The 12170-nt window shown below is 36.2% G+C and overlaps 1 pseudogene; it reads left to right on the plus strand.

The window, feature by feature from the left end:
- The first annotated feature begins 880 nt into the window (after positions 1-880).
- On the plus strand, positions 881-11385 carry LOC129282521 (uncharacterized; annotated as a pseudogene).
- Positions 11386-12170: the final 785 nt, after the last annotated feature.

Below are 12170 nucleotides of genomic sequence, written 5' to 3' on the forward strand. Positions count from 1 at the left end.
TATCTAGACTGATGAGGGTTACAGCGCTCCTGAATATAGTTTGCTGATATTCTTCAGTGTGCTTGTTTCGCATGTTATCCACCTCTAATGATGTAAGCTTGTTGTTGGTGCTGGTGTTGATTTTTTTTTTTTTGAGGGGGGGGTGGTGGGGTCTAACATGATTAGAATAGTATTTCGTCATAAAAAAAATGAATTTAAAAAATAAAAAGAAGATTTTTTAAATCTTATGTAGAGTGTGTGTACGTGGCAAAAAGAGACACTCATAATTTAATTATAATTGCCAAATGGTAAAGAACAAGGAATGCAATGATATATGCTTATATGGAATCAGCATTAATTTCTAGAAGAAGGCCTACATTCGCTGCTGAATGATATTTAAGCTAAACAACAACAACAACAACATCTGTGATACACTTCTGAATCAAATACACACACAACAAACAAGGCCAATGACAACGTAAAATAGACCGGGGCTCCGTAACACAAAGATTAGATCAATCGCTAAATGAACTGACCAATCAATATCAATGTTACACGCGCATTAGGTTTAAAATACTGACCAGGGACTAATCAGTGCGGTTCTTTCATATTTGCAATCCATCGCAAATCTTTGTGTTACGGAGCCCAGTGATACTATAGGTCAATAGATCCTTTGTTTCGGCCGGATTATAATACCAGTATCGATTGCAAGATTTGTTAGTCTACAATCATAAACCTTTTTACGCATTTTAATACAGATGTAGGACTCTAAAGTAATTAAAATCGATTTATTCATATATTGTCACTACCTCTTTTAAAATTTTTGACAATAAAAATAGTTTGAAACAAGTTCGGAACTTTGGAGTAATTTCTTTATGAAAATAAGGTGTAAAAAGACTACTTGGGTCTGTGTTTACAGACTAGAGCCGCGCCGGCGGGTATTTTGAAAATCAGCTGTTCGCACACATACACGCACAATTCTGAGACTGAGGGATATACATGGTAAGTTATCGATTATTGTTTTGTTTGTCAATATCAATCATGATTAGATCTAGAATTACATAATTTCCCAATGTATACGATAAGCCTATATTATATGGTCGTTCTTTGTCACAACTTTAACTCTTTTGAGTTACGCTGTCTGATCAAAATAAGAGTACTGAAGTGATGAACGCGTCGCCGTCAGCTCAGTCAGAGTCAGACGAGCACATACTGTATTACAGGCTCTCGGGGCTCGGCTCGCCTTTGCCTTTGCCTTTGGCCTTTTGCCGTGCCTGCGTGTCCCCGGTGGCGGTGCATGCCTAGCCTTAATCTTACTTCTTAGTACTCTTTAGACAGAAACTTTGGCAGCCGTCTGTTTCGATTTTTTTTAAATAGGCCTATATTTTTTTTATTTCTGGTGTGGTGAGTGGAGCAAACATAGTTAGTGAAATGACCAGAGACCGAAGCTCTGCCTCTGGTCTTGCCCCGGGGACCTCGACACGTCTTAAGTTAAGACAGTACGTGTTCGGGCTGCCGCAGTAACCTCTGGTCTAACTTAGCTGCCCTTAGCTGGACAGCTGGCACAAAGTGGCAGCCGTCTGTTTCGAGAAGTTAGTTAAAATGTTAACATTTTATTTTTTTTAAAATTTTATTTCTCATCGTTTAATCTGACTGTATTCGGGGAGTGGAGCCAACGGAGTTCAACAGACAGTCTACACTAACGTTAGTAGGATGGGGGGGGGGGGGTGGTCGGGTGTCCAGACACTTTATATTCTAAGCATTCTTTTTTATCTTTGGAATACGTGTAGGCAAGGCTCCACACCAACTTTTTTTCTTGGTGGCCCGATCGGTACACCAAAATCATTAATTTCATATTTTTGATGGCCCGCAAAGCAAATTTAGTGGCCCTAAAAGTAATAGAAAACATTACAATTCATCCAAATTCTGGTAGACAAACCGGGCCACCAAGTGTTGGCTTTTACAGAATTTTGGTGGCCTGACTCTCATTTTTGGTTGCCCTGGGCCACCGGGCCACTGCTAATGTCGAGCCCCGGTGTAGGGGAAGGCGGGGTAAGTTGTTACAATTTTTACATTTTGCATGTTACTAAATGAAACGACCAATAGTATTGTAGAAATAAGTACCTTGCCTTTAAATTTGATTCTTGGGAAATATTTTTTGCCTATGAGGCTATATGTAACTTTTTACCCCCAACACTTAAAGTCAATGTAACCTTTGAAAAAATATGATGTCAAATGGCTCAACTTGCCCCATATGTGGGGTAAGTTGTGCCCCCTTCTGGTGTTAGTTGAGCCACGAAAACTATATGCTATACAAACTCAATGCGAGAAGAACCAGCATGTCATTTTTTTTTTCATTCAAAGTCTTTACACTTGTTAATTCACTGTAAATACTAACATCCTCTATAAGTAAAAGAACTGTCATGTGAATTTGCTCCATTCTGCCTGCATATCAATGGCTTTTTAAGGTTTGTTGTTTTTCTCATACACAAATAGCATAAGAATTACCATGGCTCATTTTGTGGCCCAATGTTGGTTGGTTCAACTTACCCCATTCCGAACTTCATGCAATATTTTCACATTCACACATTTTTTATGCATCCATCTTGTAATGACCATGACAAGAATGAGAATCTATACCTTGACTAACGGTATTATTCTTATTTCTTTATTATATTTGAAGACTTGTGTGTGTAAAAAGCAATGATCTATTTCAAATCCTTTTTTACTTTTTTGGCTGAAATTTGCATTTTTTCCTCTAAAAGGACTTTTTGTTCCAAATGTTTCAAAACAATGTGGTGGGGTTAAGGGTAATGTAATGCCTTGGGTCATCAATACATGACACCACCATAATGTCTGACTGATTCATTATTAGCCTGGGGGTGGTGGCTCAACTTACCCCACCTTCCCCTACACTAAAAATGTGAATTCAATACTAGTAGTAATCATCTCCTATTTTGTTCTCTATAATATTTCCTAACATTTTGTACTTATAAATTGATGAAACTTCGCTTGTAAATTTTTCCAAATGTCTTTCTAAAAGTGATCGTCCGTACACACAACCTGTCCGGACACACAATTACTGGGTATACTGTAGTTAGTACAGGACAGGTATAACTTTTAGATCTATTCTAGAGAGAGTCTAGTCACGACTAGATCTAGATCTAACTTAACATTAGAAGTCTTAGCCTAGACTAGGCTATAGTATAGCCAAGGAGTAACCCAGGGAGCTCCCTGGGTTAAGCCAAGGACTGATGAGTTGAGATGTCAACAGACATCGCACAACCTTTCCTGGTATGGGGGTGGGGGCCTAACTGAAGCCAAGGCTACGCATGCGTACTGTAGCTCACTCACACGTATTGCGAAGTTAGTATTAGTATACCAACCTCAGAATTTTTTTGGGGGGGAATATTTTTCCCCGACCGGCCACTCGAAGATGATTTTGTGTTTGTTTCTTTGAAGGGGGTAGTCATATAAGTCACTTCTTAGCTTTATTCTATAAATCAACATAAATATGATATCATAATCCTTATTTTATAATATGTGCGCGATTATGTAATTGACGGCAAAGATCATAGGGGAGGTGGGGGGGCTGAACCACCTAGTCCTCCTAAAAGTTGGAATAGCCTAGTCTATTTAGGGTTGAAGAAATGCCACTGTGATGTTAATGGACATTTATTAACTGTAACTGTAGAATTGTCAAGTAGGCCTACTCTGAAATTGCCCTTTTAGTGTAGAATGAATTGACATTAATATTGAAGTTTGGAGTATACTTTGCTTCCCATTTGGTCTCACTCTCTTCCTGCATGGTCTAATCCTTATTTATCTGTAGGAAGTTAGCTACTAACAATTTGGTCAAATTTTCATCTATTCAATCTACCATTTTTTGTGATTTTCAGCAAGGCTTTCTGCAACTGATATCACAACTAAGACTTTATTAGATGAACTGTCTATGAAGTTATGAACCAAAGTATCATTTGAAAAAGTGCAAAGTGATGAGTAGACAAAGTAAAAAATTGAACATATGGGCATCAGACTAAATGACTAGCTATGGTTGGACTAAACAAACAGTGATTACACAAAAATGATAGTGTATCAAATGGCTTTGGCCATAGTGGAGTATAGCAATCTGAGAATGAGCCCATTTGCTAGGAGACCAGTTTGACAAAGTGTGCATTTGGATTGTGGATGTAAGTTTGATTTTATCCCGATGATATTTTTGCTGGTTTCTTGTGGTCTATTTACTTTGGTTATTTAGATAATATTTGTCATTCATGTCTTTCTGTTTATAGATCAAGGTTGGATTCCTTATGGTTGGTCACACTCACGAGGATATTGATCAACTTTTCTCACGCATATCAAGTCATCTAAAGAAAAAGAACATCACTACTCTCCCCAAACTTTTCCAATCCATCCCAGCTTCTTTCCAACGAGCAGACTGCATCACAACATCAGAGCACATCAGTCATATCTTCGATGTACGTCAATGGCTTCTTCAGTATCAACATACCATGCAGTATGCCAGTATCACAGTAAACCGAACATTTTTACGTTTACAATGGACAAAGAAGATAAGGCCACCCTGCAAACCAAAGACTGGTCAACCAACCCATACTTGAGAGAAACCACTGGCAGCCCTCACATCCTGAAATTGCATCCAGATGCGCAACCCATACTTGTTGAGAAATCATTTGTAGATCTATATCAGCCATCTCTCTGTCAAACTACAACCCTATCTGGAACCAGAAGATATTGAAGCATGGAAATCTTTGTGTGAGCTACTCATACTTGAAGAAGATGACAGTGGAGGTATGTATTATAACTATTTTCCCTTTATTTGATTATGCTTCAATTTATTTAAGCAACTATGAAAGGATAGAACTGGGCTAAGGAAAACAAATATTTTGAACTCAAATGAATAGAATCATTCTTAGATAAGAAAAAGTTGCACTCAATGAGCTGGTACAGGATCAATCAAAACCATCACTTAAACCTACATATACAGATGTAACCCAACCCCCTCAGATCTCAACCACTGACCATGCTGTTGCAACAATAAAAAAAACGTTCATGATGCATATCATGTAACCTTCTAGATTTGATTCTTAAATGTATTATAACTTTTCAAATCTATCTTAATCATGCTATTAATTTGTTAGATCAGAATTTGGCTATTTATCTGAAAATAAGGATCCAAGATTACTACATTTTGCTTTTTTTTTAAGGATTCTTATTAAGATTCTATGTATCAAATATATTGGAATTACATGTAAAGTTAAAAAAAATAATCTGAACTTTTATCTCTTATTTTTAATCTTATTTTAATTCTTTTGTATCACTTGTTAAATAATTAACACCAATCAATTGTTTTTAATCACTAATAGCAAAAATAATGATCCATAAATTCATGAATTTTTGCTACATACAGATTTAATTTATAAATTCATAAACTCACATTTATGAGCAATTTTGTCTTGAAAGAAAAAAATAACGAAATGCCACTGCACCTATTTTTTGCATTACAGATTTATCGTGAAAAATATTGAATGGGGGGGGGGTGAATAGCACCCTTTGCTATGTATGTTTATAGGATATCAATGTGTGATGTCATCATTTTTCATATTTTGTGTTTTACCATTTTTGATACCATATTTCAGTTGAGCATGATGAAAGACCTCTACAACCAAAATTTTGTGGACCGTATCAGTCCATTGGGGCTTAAGATATGACCTCGTGAATACATAATTAGCCCCATTGAAGTCAAATTATTTCTGGAGGTATTTCATCATGCGCTTTTGAAATATGGTATAAAAAATTCTGAAATGCGAAAAAAGTCTTTTGTGACGTTATCACTTTGGTACTCGATATATGAGAGTTAAATGTTTCTGATAAAGATAAATTGTTAGAATTTGTAGAACAACCACAAATATCTTGTTCTCTTTTAACTAAAAATATGTAACTGCTTGAGGGTCATCTTCAAATTTCACCTAACCCTAAGTTACCTGGGCTATTTTGTGAGCTTACATTCCTGTTGGGGGGAGGGGGGGGGGGTATTACAGCCACCCCCTGAAGATCTTGGCCTTAGAACCTGCAAGCTAGGTGTATAGCCCTGGGAATGTTTTTTTTTTTACTGGGGGTGCTGATGTAAATTTGACAAAAAAAAAAAAAAGGGTTTCACTCCAAAATTAAGGTTTATACTTTATAGTTCCCGAAAAATTTCACAAGCAAAAGAAAAAATGAAAGGGTTTCATTGCGGTTCCATTTCTCAATTTTTTAACACCTACCAGAATTCTAAGGGGTGCTTCCTATGGAGAATAATACAAGCTGCTCCAGGGAAAAATCTAGTGGGTGCTTCAGCACCCACAGCGCCTCTCCTTTTCTGGGGCCAAGTCACTGCAAAATGTTGAAGGCAAACTCATACATTTTGCTCAATTTGATTTAATTAGGGCTCTAAAAAGCTAATTTTGTTGAATATTCTTTATAGTATTCCTACAATAGTAACTGAAAAAAAATTCCAGAAACAACAATTTATCATTTTTTTTTTTTTTTTACATTTTGTGAAAATTGCACTTAAAAGCCCCTCCCCCGTTGAATTATGGTTTGTGTACAGTTTATGTTTTGGGAGTGACCTTGATCTGATAAAATTTAGGAGTCATGGCTAAAGGTCGTTGGCAGGTCACATGAGTTTTATTTGACAAATTTTCAAATTATTGGTGTACTTATTATCAGAATTTACAATGAAAACTAACTGGAAAATCCATTTAGGTTTCAAATGAATTTTGAATGTTATCTTTTTTTGTTAAAGGAATTAATATTATCATTTGCGCAACTTTACAAATTATCATTTTTGCTACAGAAAATGATGTGACATTTAGATGGCCAATCTGTGATCTGTTGTTGGCGTAGAAATCGCATACAGGATACATCAGAGAAGAAGTTTCTCCAAATACAAGACAAGATGAACCCTTCAGACAGGTAAGTCATGTATGCTGTGTTTTGTTTACAAATTTTCTTTGTGTTTCCACTTTTTGTTTTTTTTTCAAAGGAAATAATTGGTAATGCTATTACAACCATAGGAACATGAAATTAATTGATGACAACAATTAAAAGTGAAAATGATACATTAATGATATTGGCTAGACAATATGCATTCGATTTATACTTTCATCTTTTTTCAGCAATGAGACTTGAAGGAAAATGTCACCCACAAAAAAATCGGCTCAAACTAGATTTATTGTGAGGGTCCTCTGAGGCCCTAGTACAACCGATAATGTCGCAGCAACACATGACACAACAGTGCATAATGTTGCAGGAATTAACATGCGATGATCATCCAAAGCATAAAACACAGTCAACGCATATCATCATAGAACTGCTAACGGAAAAGTCACAGCGTTATTTTCTTCAGGACTCAATACAGATAACATATGTTTTTACCGAGTAATTTTTTTCAAGCTCTGTCATCTGAACATTTAAAAAAAGTGTTTGGTGGGGTATGTGAGAATGCAGGGGAGGGGCAGGCAGAATCAAATCCATTATCACTTTTAAAAAATGTTCATACAATATTCATGACATCTTAATAAAGAAATGTTATTTTGTATTGTTAATTGGAATGTACCAGAAGATTAAACATTTAAAAGCGATTTATTTTTGCATGCTTCGCAAAATTACAGAATTTTTTTCTTCATGTTTTCCCGATCAGCTGATAAAACTAATTTTTGTTGGTGGTTTAGCCTATAGAGGGAGCATTTCCAACTAAAGACTGAAGTTTTAAGTCAATTTGATTAAATTTCTTCTTACAAACAAAATTAGGTATCTCACATGGCCTAAATAAAATGAGCGCAAAGTGTGAGCTCTAGTTTTTGCATATTTTATGTATTAAGACCAAAAAAGGTAATATTCATTTTGGCGGCATATATACATGTAATAGATTGCAAGAGTGAATCTCGTGCTGAATTTTTGATGCATTGGTAGTACATTCCTAGTAACAATACAAAAAATAATTGTTTTTTATTGAAATGTCATAAAAAACAATGAAATGCAATTAAATTTGTATTTAAAATTGTCTTTAAAAGACCATGGGAAGGTGCTGTTTCTCAACTAATAGTAGATGACATTCACCACTTGCAAAATAAGTTAATTACATGTTGAGCAATATGCTCAGATGTCGGTATGTGGATACTTGCATTTCACTACTCCACACATTAAAAATTTTTAAGGCCAACCCATCTTTCTGATAGCAAATGTAATACTGCCACACCAAACATGCTTATAACATTTAGATGACGAGGGAAAACATATTTTTGATGTCTTATCTTTGTTTTTAACTCAAGTGCTGAAACAAATGCCGCTTTTGCATTTTGCGTTCAACCTTGCAACGTTATGCATAAGTTCAAGCTACATGTACCATAGTATATGTCCCCTTTGACATTATGCATTGGGTGATCATTGCATAATGTCATTTCCCTGTGACATTATGCGTTGGTGTGACATGTGTCCCTGTTAAATTTTTGACTGTTATGTAACAGGCCCTCCCCACTTTCCTTAGTGCAGTTAGGTTTAATTATTAATGAATTATTTTCTGCAATAATCCACAAAGAAGTTTGTTGAAGGATTGTCAGATCTATCCCATTTCACTCTCAAACTAAGAATTTATTTTTTAGTAGTTTGGTTTATATTTATATATCTAAAGCTCAAATACCATTTCAACATTAAGAGTTTTATTTGTATTTTATCAAACAAATAGGTTCACATTGGACCCAAAGGCAAGATGGATCGAAGGGTAGATGTACAAGAGGGAGACATGGTAGCAACATATCTTCAAGAATACTCTACCCATTGGCCTCAAGTTGGAAGAGTATGCAAAGTACAATGTGAAACTATAGGAGTTGAATGGTACACAGGCACAATGACATCCAAGTGGAAGGAAGTCAAACTTGCTATTCCAGGACAGCGGGGCAGAAAAAAGCTCTGGATAGATACCATTCCATCAAATTCTGTCATTCTACCACCATTCAAGCTAACTCCTGGAGAGAAACTTCCTCAGATGATCGCAAATGCTCTAAGAGAGAAACATGAAGATTATTTTGAATGAGTCCAGCATACACACAATGGATATCAGTTACAACTTCCCTGCCTAGCAGAAAGAAGACCTTTCCCAATGGCAGTTGAATCAGCATTTAAATGTGAACTGAATTGAACTTCCTTTCTCTGTAAGCTCGTCAAAAACAGAAGGAATAAGCTACATTTTGGCAACTTTAGTCACAATCTGATATTTCAAGATGCTGAAGTACAGCCCTCAACCACGCAAGATGTTCTGACCTCATCTCCCATTAATGAACTTGTCTAGAATACATACTTCATCACCTAGAAATTATTCCCTGACAACTGAAAAATAGCAGGTATACTTGCTAGTCCGAATCTGAGTATTGTCATCTACTGATATGACTTTGAGAAGTCAAGCTTTATGAAATAACATCCACCTGCTAGAAATACTGGGGTTCCATTCGAAACTGGGTTAAGAGTAGTCCTGTATCTACATGTATATAATCAAATAGAATTGTCAGACTTTAGAATGGCACAACCACACTGTATCTGGAATGAGTATTAATTATGGTAAAAGTAGTCTGTAAATCTCAGCTTCCAACTAATTTTTATGAGGGGGGGGGGTAATGAAAGTTTAGATTTGTCATATGTCAGAGATTCCAGGATCTGACATGAACATTGCCTCATGTGATCATTGAATCTCAGACAGTCCATGATGGGTGGGTGCTTTGAATGATTCATTTTTCACTCTAATAATCTTGAGGACAGACCGTCAATTCAGTTGGATGGTTTTTTTACCAATTTTGGATATTGCTTGCTAGTCCTTGACATATGCTATAATCAAGACATACTTTTGTCGACATAGGCATAGTACACTATGAGTTGGGCTTCACATCCCCCAATAAGTTGGTTTATCCAGACTAATGTGCTTCATTTATGTGACGATTCTAAAATCATGAAAAGTTTATATGGATATTAAAGTCACAGATCATTTAGATAAGACCATATAGTACACATAGCTTATTTTACTCGTACATAATCTATCTGTCCTACAAGACTGGTTTGCCAGTGCTATAACAAAAAAATTAACCCAACTCAGGATTGTAATTTACATGTTTTTCAGGTTTCTAGAAATTACAGCGATCCTGAGTCCCAGGATTAACCCCCTCCCCCATTCACGTATCCAGCTAATGAGTTAAATGAAAATGTTTTTACTTTTTTTGGTGAATCACTTTCTTTAAAGAAAGTACCAGAAATACTGGTGCTGATTATATAGGCTTTGACTGGAAACCTATATGTAATTGTTTTAACTTATTATCTAGTGGTATAAGTTTCATTCAAGTGAAAGCTTATCAATTTGATTTATATTAATTACCTCATGCTGTGCATCACAATATACAAATATTGACTGCCCATGAGGATGACTGTGTATATTATCATGCCCGAGATGCGTTTCATCCCCGCAGGACAACCGATAAATCCAGTTGGTCAGCCAGCGCACTGTTGGCTGTGCATACATGTCCAAGCAGCAGCGCAGCCAGTTAGCTCGAGCCAGCTAGATGCGTGCATAGAAACACAACTTGTGGCCACACTCTCAGGGGTTACAAGTACTATCAGAGGGGTTGATAGAAGAAATGTACAGTAAGTCAAACTCCCGAGATGATGATAGATGGAATAGCATCGCGTCACATGATGCAGTTTTGACCAATCAGAGATAACAATCTTAGTATCGGACATATAATATAAGCTATCATAGTGATATAACCTTGTGCATTTGATTTGATTTGTATTACCTCATACATTCCAGAGTATGTCATACAGGTTTAACCCTAAATAGACTGGGCTATTTCGATGCCTAAGAAGACTGGGGGGGGGGGGGGGCTGATTCAGCCCCCCCCCTATGATCTCGGCCGTCGATCGCGCGCTCGCGACAAAAATTGGCACACGTGTTACCCATGGCATTATCTACAAAACTATACCATCAAATTCTGCAAAAAATCTCATGTCTCATTAATTATGCTAATTTATGCGTAAAAATCATAAGTTTGCTCTAATTAATAAAATAATGCCCCTGAAATGCTAATTTTTGTTTCACATACTCTAGATAGGCATCTGATCAAATTTATTTAAAAAAAATTTCAACATCACATTTATTTTCTTATGTATTCTATTGTTTTCAAAATTTCTTATGTATTTCTTTGTTTTTCAAATTGTCGGGGACTTTATTTAGACCATAAAAAAGATAAAATTAATTGATTTTAAGCAGTAAAAGGAAAAATAATGATACATTTATGAATTTTGGTTAAAAACACTATTTGCATTGGATTTGTACACAAATTCACGTTTTTGAGTAATTTTGGGTCTGCATGCACTTACGAAATGTTGCGTAATTTCGGAACCGCGGTCCCGGGGGTCACAATTTTGGTCTCAAAAGTTGCGCGAGACTTGAAGGTAAAAAGTCAGCGAGCGAGGCGGTCAAAAAATTTCGCGCGGCGGGTTTATCGCGAAAAATGTCGAGGGGGGGGGGCTGAATCCCCCCAGTCTTTTTAGGGTTAAACATATCCCTTTTGATTTGTATTGCCTAATAAATTGTAGAGTATCCTACAGGGATAAGCTTATCCTTTTTGATTTGTATTGCCTCATACATTGCAGAGTATTTTACAGGTATAAGCTTATCCTGTTTGATTTGTACTGCCTCATACATTGCAGAGTATCGCACAGGGATAAGCTTATCCCTTTTGATATGTATTACCTCATACATTGCTGAGTATCATACAGGTATAAGCTTATCCCGTTTGATTTGTATTACCTCATACATTGTAGAGTATCCTACAGGGATAAGCTTATCCCTTTTGATATGTATTACCTCATACATTGCAGAGTATCCTACAGGTATAAGCTTATCCTGTTTGATTTGTATTGCCTCATACATTGCAGAGTATTTTACAGGTATAAGCTTATCCTGTTTGATTTGTACTGCCTCATACATTGTAGAGTATCAAACAGGGATAAGCTTATCCCTTTTGATATGTATTGCCTCATACATTGCAGAGTATCATACAGGTATAAGATTATCCCTTTTGATTTGTATTGCCTCATACATTGCAAAGTATCCTACAGGTATAAGCTTATCCCTTTTGATTTGT

The sequence above is a fragment of the Lytechinus pictus genome, chromosome 5, assembly GCF_037042905.1.
Source record: "Lytechinus pictus isolate F3 Inbred chromosome 5, Lp3.0, whole genome shotgun sequence".
Lineage (NCBI taxonomy): Eukaryota > Metazoa > Echinodermata > Echinoidea > Temnopleuroida > Toxopneustidae > Lytechinus > Lytechinus pictus.